Raw genomic sequence first — 9,771 nt, 5'->3', positions numbered from 1 at the left:
CTTCAGTCTTTCTTGATGTGTGACACCCACTTCAATTTTGGCTCCACTTTAACAAAATGAATAAGTGAGAAGGTAATACTGGAAACAGAACATAACTGTGACTAGGAATTTGGTCTTGACTCGCCATTTAATTTTCTGATGTGCATGACTGTTTTCTTCACATGTGAAATTTAACATGAGGTTGAAACTGGAGAATTTTATATTTTTCATGAAAAAGGCAATTTGGGAGAAAAGTCCATTTTCCTGAGGATAAGGTATTGTATGGTTTGACTGCTTTGCCTTGGCTGGTCAACACATTTGTACACCTGGATAGGCACAGTTTTCAGAAATCCTTTCAAGCATCTACCAATTCTCCTGTCTACAAGTTTACCTTCCTCCCATTTCTCATTCCTAATGACAAGGGAAATATCCAGTGTTATCTGAAGTGGTCATAAAAGACATTTTTTTTCTTTTTATGTGAGGAATTGAAACTTATGGCTTTAGATTATGGGGCTTACCATCAAGGAAAGGGCGTAGCGTGGTCAGAGGACAAAACTTCTTCCTGCATTTCTCAGGAAGTCTTTGATTAGTGCGTCCACCTAGGAGCAATTTTTTTGGGGGGGGGTGCTGGGAAATATACTTAAGTGATTAAATCCAAGTGTAGACATGAGAGCTTTACCTAAAGCCAGGTCTAATTACCATACCTGAGAATCAGGGAGTATTTAAAATTTGAGAAATAATTTTCTATACTTGAAAGTCACTTATGTAGGTAGCCCTCAGATTATAATAAATAACGTTTATTGTGCTATACTATGTGGTAGGTATGAGGTTAAGTATTTTTACCTATATTATATCACTTATTTCTTACAAATGGAGCAAGGGAGCAAGCAAGCAAGGGAGGTATTATTATCCCTATTTTATGTATTTATGTATTTATTTTTGATTTCTATTCTTTTGGTTTTTTTGTTGTTTTTTATTGATGTATCATAGTTGTACATGTTTTGGGGTACATGTGATATTTTTGATACATGTATACAATGTGTAATGATCAAATCAGAGTAATTTGGATATTCATCACCTCGAATATTTATCTTTTCTTTGTGTTGGGAACATTATAATTTTTCTCTGCTAGCTATTTTAGAATATATAATAAATTATTGTTCCCTATGATTTCTCCATTGTACAATTGAATACTAGAATTTATTATGTCTATCTACATATCCCCAGTTCAATAACTATAATTTCTCTGCTGTGCAATCAAATACTAGAACTTCTTCCTTCGAACGCTATATCCCTAATTCAATAACAAGTAAACTGAAGCTCAGCATGGTCTAGGAACTTTGTTACGTTAACACAGCAAGTGAGTGTTGCAGCCTGGATCCAAAAATCAGGCCTGGTCGACCTCAAAGTCCAGATTATTGACCTTTCTACCATAATGTATGGAGGTAAGTTTGTGAATTTATTCAAAAATCAGGCCTGGTCAACCTCAAAGTCCAAATTATTAACCTTTCTACCATAATGTATGGAGCTAAGTTTGTGAATTTTCATAGTTTTAGGATTTGAAGATAAAAGAGGTGAAAATTTGGAAATGGTTTCTGGACTTTTGAATTTTGGCAAACAGCTATGTGATAAGTCCGCCCTGCAGACCCACAACTTTTGGAAATAACTCTACTGTGACCTTCAGTAGCAGAAGCTGCTCCTGGGGTGGTAGAACACAAGGAAAACACACACTAGTAAAAATTTCATGTGCCTTCTTTGTTCTGTACATGTGTTTGTCTTGATTAGTATATGGTAGGATCCTCAAATCATAACAAGTATACTTTTTCCAGTGAATTGCATGTGTATATTATTGTATAGTATAAAAGGCAATATTTCCATTTATTATCATCTGTGCTTTTCAAAGAAACTCTGTGAGTCCAACAGGGCAGATAATAGAAGCTACTGCCCTTTCTCTCCCCCTTTAAATGCAACCCAATGTCAAAGTCCGTAGCATCCCCAAACGAGTGTATTAAAGATGAGAAATTCCCAAAGTCAAAGTCAGTAGCATCCTTGAATGAGTGTATTAAAGGTGATAAATTTATTTTATTTATGTTCTTTTTAACCTGTGTTCTCAGAAACAGAGACTACTGTATTTCATCCTACCTTAGTCTTGCTTAGCAGTTTCTCTTCTCCTTTGAGGCTCTTTTATTTTTAAATCATTGTTCATATCTTCTAATTTCCCCTTTCTCCCATTCTTCCCATATTTTTAATCTTTTTTTAACTTTATCTCTGTTCTACTTTTTCTGTATTTCAAATTGATCCATAGACTTTAGAAAAATGAGTTGAATGCTGGCTGTAGGCTGTCTTATCCCCAGCAAGAAACATGTTGTAAAGTCTTAGTACCTTCCCACTGGAAGATCATTAGTCATGGCTACTATGTTTTTAAATGAGAATTGTTTTAATTATGCATTTTAAAATTATTGGAAAACATGAGGGAGAGGAATGAACCATAAGTAATAAAGATTATTGACTTGAAGTTAAGACCTTACTATGATCTGGGATTTTTAGTCTTACTTGTCAATCAAGAACTATCCACTTTCTATTTGTTTGTGGGTATCTAATATGGTTATATACACAGAAGTAATGATAATTGATATGAAAAGGTCTCCTCCTGTTATATCAATTTAGGTATTTTTCACACATTGTATACCTCATTCTTCTCCTATTCAATTTTCACTAATTCCTAAAGGGTCAGGTCAATGTCCTTGGCATAACCTCCTCCACCTGTTCTTAATGGCAATCGTATCTTCTGCCCTCCAATATCTATAACACTTTTTTCTTTAAAACTCTTTGAATGTTTATCTTAATACTCATTTGATATATATTGTATACCACATATGATTGTTTGTTATATGTACAATACATGTTTTTTCAACTTTTTTTGGTTCTTTCTATTTACAGGAATTAGAGAAAGAACAAATCAGTGTGAAGGAGAATTGTCAGTAAAATTACAAGAAAAGATTGAGATCATAATTGACCTTTGAGGATAATAAAATTTAAAGACCAAAAGGATGGACTTCACAGAAACATGACCTTAGGTTGTTTTTGCAGTTGTAGTAACTGGTTATATGACCAACAAAATATGAAGAATGGGTAAACAAATTCTGATAGTAATGATCAGTCACTTCGCAAATATAAAGTTACTATTTACTACTGTATTGTACAGGCTCAATAATCTTCGTGTATACATTTTATGTATTTATTGTCAGGCTGCTATATAATTCAGTATTTATAATAGATACTATGTATAGCAATCTATGGTTAGTTTTGGTCTTAACCAGGAAAAATCACTCTTTTGAGTTTTGCTGTTTTTACTAGATTATTTTTACTGGATGATTGCTCATATTATTTGATTATTATTGCAATTTGTCTTTCTGGAATAGGAAGCAAGAGTCCTGGATTCTGGTTCCTAGTCTATCAATTGTGTGAATTCTGGAAACTCAGCTTACTTTTCTGGGCCTCATGGTTTTCATCTGAATGATGACCAACTTGGATAAAATGGTCTTTATATAATTCCGTAGGCATTTCCCTTGCCAAGGGCTTGAGTCTTTTTCAACAATTATAGAGTTTTCCGGCCCCTCTTCCCAGTGCCTCAGCACCTTGCTATTCGTGTTCATCTGATCAGTTGTTTGCACGCTGACTTACATTACCCTGATGGGCAGTACCTGTGGCTGTTTCTGCTCCCTCACCCAGTCCATAGGCTTCTGGTTGTAAAAAGTGTGCATCTTGAGACTGTGGACAGTTAGCTCCAGAGGTGACAGTATAATCACTTAGCGTAGAAGAGGATAGAGAGAGACTCATGCCAGTGGTGGTGAGCAAGTATTAGAGATATGATGTGTGCCTCTGTGAGTTTTGGGGTCTAAGATAAATTATGGCACTAGGAAGATGGTCCTTTGTGTCAGAAGAACTGGAGTTGTTGGTGCAAAAAAGTGTGATGTCAGCATAGCAGTTTTATTTGTACCTCAGCAACTTCTAAAATAATCTCTATTAAGTGTTTTCAGGAACTACTTTCTACTATAGGAAAATGATTGAGGTGAGTATCCATCTGGACACAGAGAAATATAACACTGTTTTCTGCTCACCCTCCACTTCACATATAAATACAACATGTGTTAAAGGACTAAATTTCTAGTGTCACAGTTTGTACTTTATAGTTTGAAGTCAATAAGAAAGCTCATATACCTTGCTAAAAGTCACTTGTTAATGTTTGATATTAATCTAATTTTATCATAAATTAAAAGTATAAAACTACAAATTTCTTAAAGATAAAATATCCAAATGGATTCAGTCAAATTAAGCATGATAATATCAAATATCAGAACAGGTTACCATGCAGGAGGTACTGAGTACTTAAAAGGGTGGGGAATGCAATGAACATAAAAGCTGGTACCAAGGGGAGGAAGAGACAGCGATGAATTAAAACATTATCTTAACTAATCCAAGTGCTGGTCTTCAATACTTTCATGTGTATAGACAAAGAGAAACTGCGGAGATTTCTCACAACCTCTGTGTCCATTTTATGCATGTATCTTAGCAGAAACACTGGTGAAATCCCTCCAAAACATATTTATTAGGCATGGAAAAAGCCCTACATGACAGGTGGCATAGGCTCCTTATGAAATCGTTGCAGGATGGGAAGCCATTTAGGGCTTCGTAATTGTGAAAGATTGTATAGAAACCGAGGCACTTAAATAGCAGTGAGCATGAGAAAATGTGGTAGATAATGGTGGTGATTCTATTTCTTGTGAAAGTCCACTTACTCCGTTCTGCTACAGTTGTGGGCTTTCCGATTTCACATACCCCAGTCTCTATATTTTCTCAATCCACAGCCTACCTCAACTAAGTCCATCCCAGGCACCTCTTACTGCAGTGATAATCCATCTGTTAATCATGTTTTCCTCTTATGTCTACTTTCTGTCAGAGAATTGTGGGTACAAACTGGGAAGGGAAGGAAATTATAAGAATATGTATTAATACAAATGGAATATGTTGGAAATGAGGAATAGTCAATATCACAGGTCATTTAAACACCTGATGAATTTCATGGATAGTCAGGAATCTTGTTCTTACCTAACCTGTTAATTTTAGATCAGACATTATACTGAAAGTATTGATGATGGGTTTAAATCAGGCTGCAGCTCACATGTTGTGATAATATTATGTTGATTTTTTGTTGTTTTTATATGTGAGGAAATGAATAACTGTATACTATTTATTCATAGTGATGACATTGCAATATTAATGATATTAGTACACATTATTATCTTCATAATCACAATTTCCTCCCCATTTTCTTAGTTCTCATAATTTTAGCCACAGCCCAGTTGGCTGGACCAATGGATGGAGAGAATCACTCAGTGGTATCTGAGTTTGTGTTTCTGGGACTCATTCATGGGAGATCCAGCTCCTCCTCCTAGTGTTTTCCTCTGTGCTCTATGTGGCAAGCATTACTGGAAACATCCTCATTGTGTTTTCTGTGACCACTGACCCTCACTTACACTCCCCCATGTACTTTCTACTGGCCAGTCTCTCCTTCATTGACTTAGGAGCCTGCTCTGTCACTTCTCCCAAGATGATTTATGACCTGTTCAGAAAGCGCAAAGTCATCTCCATTGGAGGCTGCATCGCTCAGATCTTCTTCATCCACGTCATTGGCGGTGTGGAGATGGTGCTGCTCATAGCCATGGCCTTTGACAGATATGTGGCCCTATGTAAGCCCCTCCACTATCTGACCATTATAAGCCCAAGAATGTGCCTTTCATTTCTGGCTGTTGCCTGGACCCTTGGTGTCAGTCACTCCCTGTTCCAACTGGCATTTCTTGTTAATTTACCCTTCTGTGGCCCTAATATATTGGACAGCTTCTACTGTGACCTTCCTCGGCTTCTCAGACTAGCCTGTACCGACACCTACAGATTGCAGTTCATGGTCACTGTTAACAGTGGGTTTATCTGTGTGGGTACTTTCTTCATACTTCTAATCTCCTACGTCTTCATCCTGTTTACTGTTTGGAAACATTCCTCAGGTGGTTCATCCAAGGCCCTTTCCACTCTTTCAGCTCACAGCACAGTGGTCCTTTTGTTCTTTGGTCCACCCATGTTTGTGTATACACGGCCACACCCTAATTCACAGATGGACAAGTTTCTGGCTATTTTTGATGCAGTTCTCACTCCTTTTCTGAATCCAGTTGTCTATACATTCAGGAATAAGGAGATGAAGGCAGCAATAAAGAGAGTATGCAAACAGCTAGTGATTTACAAGAAGATCTCATAAATGATACAATAAGCCCTTCTCATTAAACATGATATGGCTTTATGTTTCTTTCTTTGATATTTTAGATTCAGGAACTATGAGACATTACGTATTGATTTGAATGCTATTAGACCTGTAACATAATTCTTATCTGATGAATACATGATGAATATATTCCTTGTTCAAAATGAGTCATAAATTCAACACATCTCTACATCTATATTATGCCCATTTAATTTCTTTCAGCAATGTTTTGTAGTTTTTGGTGAACAGGTACTTTATGCATATGTACTTTATATTTATCTCTAAGTTTTATATTTCTGATGCCCTGTTAAATGACATTTTTATTTCAATTTACAATTGTTTATTCTTAGCTTATGGGCACATAATAGATCTTTGTTGGACATTATATCCTGTAAACTTGCAAAACTTATTAGTTCCATCAGTTTTTTATAGGTTATGTAGGATTTTCTTTATAGATGATTATGTTTTCAGTGAATAAAGACATTTGCTTTTAAAATTCTAGTATGAATTCATTATATTCATTTTGTTGAATGCTGAGTAGAATTAGTTAGAGCAGACATCTTTGACTTGTTCCTGTTATGAAATATATTAAATATTTCATCATTAAGTATAATGTTAGCTATAATTTTTTTCATAGGTAATCTTTAACAGGCTGAGAAAGTTTTCTGTATTCACAGTTTGCTGAAAATGTCCTTTATCTTTAGTCAGGAATGGATCTTGGATTTTGTAAAGTTTTTTTGTTTCAGAATCAGGGTAATGCTGGCCCTTTAGAATGAGTTGGGAAGCATCTGCTCTTCTTAAATTTTCTGCCATAATTTTGAAGAATTCATATAATTTTTTTCTTTAAAAAGGGAAGTACTTAAGTATTTTTTCCCATAAGTTACCCATAAGTAAATCTAAAGGAAAGTGGGAAACTTTGATACGCATTGGTTGCCCCCTGGTGGAGATTTCTGGGTTCTTGATTATTTTAACACTGGAGATAGAATCTGGTGGAATGACGTCAATGCTACCGTGATTAAGAGGTGTGTAGGAAATGCTTCATGTAAGAGAGAAAATAGTCTTTATGAGAATCTGCCTGATGGAAAGGAGTTGGTGCGACAATAACAATATAAATTAGTGAAAAAATTTAAATTGACAAATAATAATTGTATCTATTTATGGGGTACAATGTAATGTTTTGATACATGTTTAAATTGTGGAATGATTAGGTCTATGTTATTGACATACATATCTTTTTTGTGGTGAAAACATTTAAATTCTACTCTGTTAGTCATTTTGAAACATACAATACCTTGTTATTTATTACAGTCACCATTCTGTGCAATAGTTCACTGAAACTTTGTCTAACTGAAACTTTGAACCCTTTTATCAACATCTACCTTTTCCATGTCTACCCCCAACTCCTAGCCTCTGATAATCACCATTCCATTCTCTACTTCTATGAATACAACTTTTTTAGATTCCACATGTCAGTGAGATTATGTGATATTTGTCTTTTCGTGCCTGGCTTATTTCACTTAGCGTGATATCTTCTGGGTTAATTCATGTTGTCACATATATCAGGTTTTCCTTCCTATTAAGGCTGAGTAGTATTCCATTGTATATATACACTACATTTTCTTCATCCATTTGTCAGTTGATAGACATCTGTGTTGATTTCATATTTGGGTATTGTGAATAATGCTGCAATGAACATGAGCCTGGAGATATCTCCTCAGCATACTGACTTAAATTCCTTTGGATATATACAAGGAAGTGGGATTGCTGGATCATATAGTAATTCTAGTTTTAGTTTTTTGAGTAACTTTTATCTATTTTTCATAATAGTATTAATTTACATTTCCACCAACAGTGTACGAGGGTTCCCTTTTCTCTGTATCCTCTTCAACACTTGTTATCTTTTATGATTTTGATAGTAGCCATTCTAACAGGTATGAAGTGGCATCTCACTGTCATTTTAATTTGCATTTCCCTGATAATTAGGATGACAAACTTTTTTTATGTTAGTCATTTGTGTGTATTTTTTTGAGAAATGTCTATTTAGGACCTTGCCCATTTTTTGACGTGGTTATTTGTTTTCTTGATATTGAGTTGAGTTTCTTATACATTTGGAGATTAGCCTTTCATCAGATGTATGCTCTGCAAATATTTTCTCACAACTTGTAGGTTGTCTCTTCACCATATTGTTTCCTTTGCTGTGCAGAAGCTTTTTAGTTTGATGCAATCCCATATATTTTTGCTTTTGTTGCCTGTGCTTTGGGGGTTATATCCAAGAAATCTTTGACCAAACCAATATTGTGGAACTTTTCCCCTATGTTTTCATCTAGTAGTTTTACAGTTTTATGTTTAAACCTTTAATGCATTTTGAATTGATTTTTGTGTATGGTATGAGATAAGGATACACACCATACACATTCGTGTTCTTCTGCATGTGGATATCTAGTTTTCTTAACACCATTTATTGAAACAAATGTCTATTCTTCATTACGTTTTCTGGGCACCTTTGTTAAAAATTTATTGGCCATAAATGCATGAGTTTATTTCTGGGCTCCTTATTCTGTTCCCCTGGTCAATGTGTCTGTTTTTGTGCAAGTGTCATATTGTTTTGATTACTATGGTTTTGTGATACGTATGTGTTTGTGGGGGGGATCGATTTTTATTTGGGTTTCTCACAGTGGTTAGAGAACAACCACAGCACAGGAAATGCATCGCCAAGATTGCCCAGAAAACTGACCAGCTGCATCTTATTGCTTAAGAATACACATTTTCACAATAACTGACAAATGGTGATGTGCCTCACACAGGAATGTGTTCACATTTGCAATGCTGTGTACAGACTTCACTTCATTCAACATAGATTTTGGTTTAGTGGAATTCAAATGCAGATGCTTGTTCACTTCACAGCCTTGGATTTGTCTGTTTTTGGAGAGCTACAACCTCCATGAGTATATCTGCATGAAAACCACAGACAATGAAGGTATTTCTTCATTGATTTATTTATTCCTTTGACTGTAGCAACAAACCCTGGATGACACCCTTCCTTTTAATTCACCTGGAAACCAGACTCAATCAAATCTCCCTGGTCCCCTCACTATTCCTTCAAATTCCCTATTTCTATCTCTTCCTGAGGAGGGTAACCTCCTGTAGCAGGGGTCAGGCTGTGACTTGGGAATCAAGCCTAGATCTGCAGGTTGCATTTTCATCTTCTTGTAAAATATGGTAGGACACTGCAGTGAATCCAACAGTTAACACTCAGAGCAGTTCCCTGCTCTAACTCAGGAGAGAGACTTCAGAGGGTCAGGATTCATCCATTTGATCAGTTAACTGAGAAGGATTCATTTTGGTAAAACTTGTTCAGCTTTGAGACACTTCAGCGAGTTGTTTGAGATTGTTTTTAAAATTGTACTTTAAGTTCTGGGGTACATGTGCAGAACGTGCAGGATTGTTACATAGGTATACACGTGCCATGGTGGTTTGCT

General features: G+C 35.7%; 1 pseudogene; it reads left to right on the top strand.

Moving 5' to 3' along the window:
* Nucleotides 1-5,354: 5,354 nt before the first annotated feature.
* Nucleotides 5,355-6,289, top strand: LOC129393688 (olfactory receptor 4F3/4F16/4F29-like; annotated as a pseudogene).
* Nucleotides 6,290-9,771: the final 3,482 nt, after the last annotated feature.

This window comes from Pan paniscus, chromosome 11 (genome assembly GCF_029289425.2).
Source record: "Pan paniscus chromosome 11, NHGRI_mPanPan1-v2.0_pri, whole genome shotgun sequence".
In the NCBI taxonomy this organism is placed as follows: Eukaryota; Metazoa; Chordata; class Mammalia; order Primates; family Hominidae; genus Pan; species Pan paniscus.
This window is presented reverse-complemented; position numbering and strand designations above follow the sequence as displayed.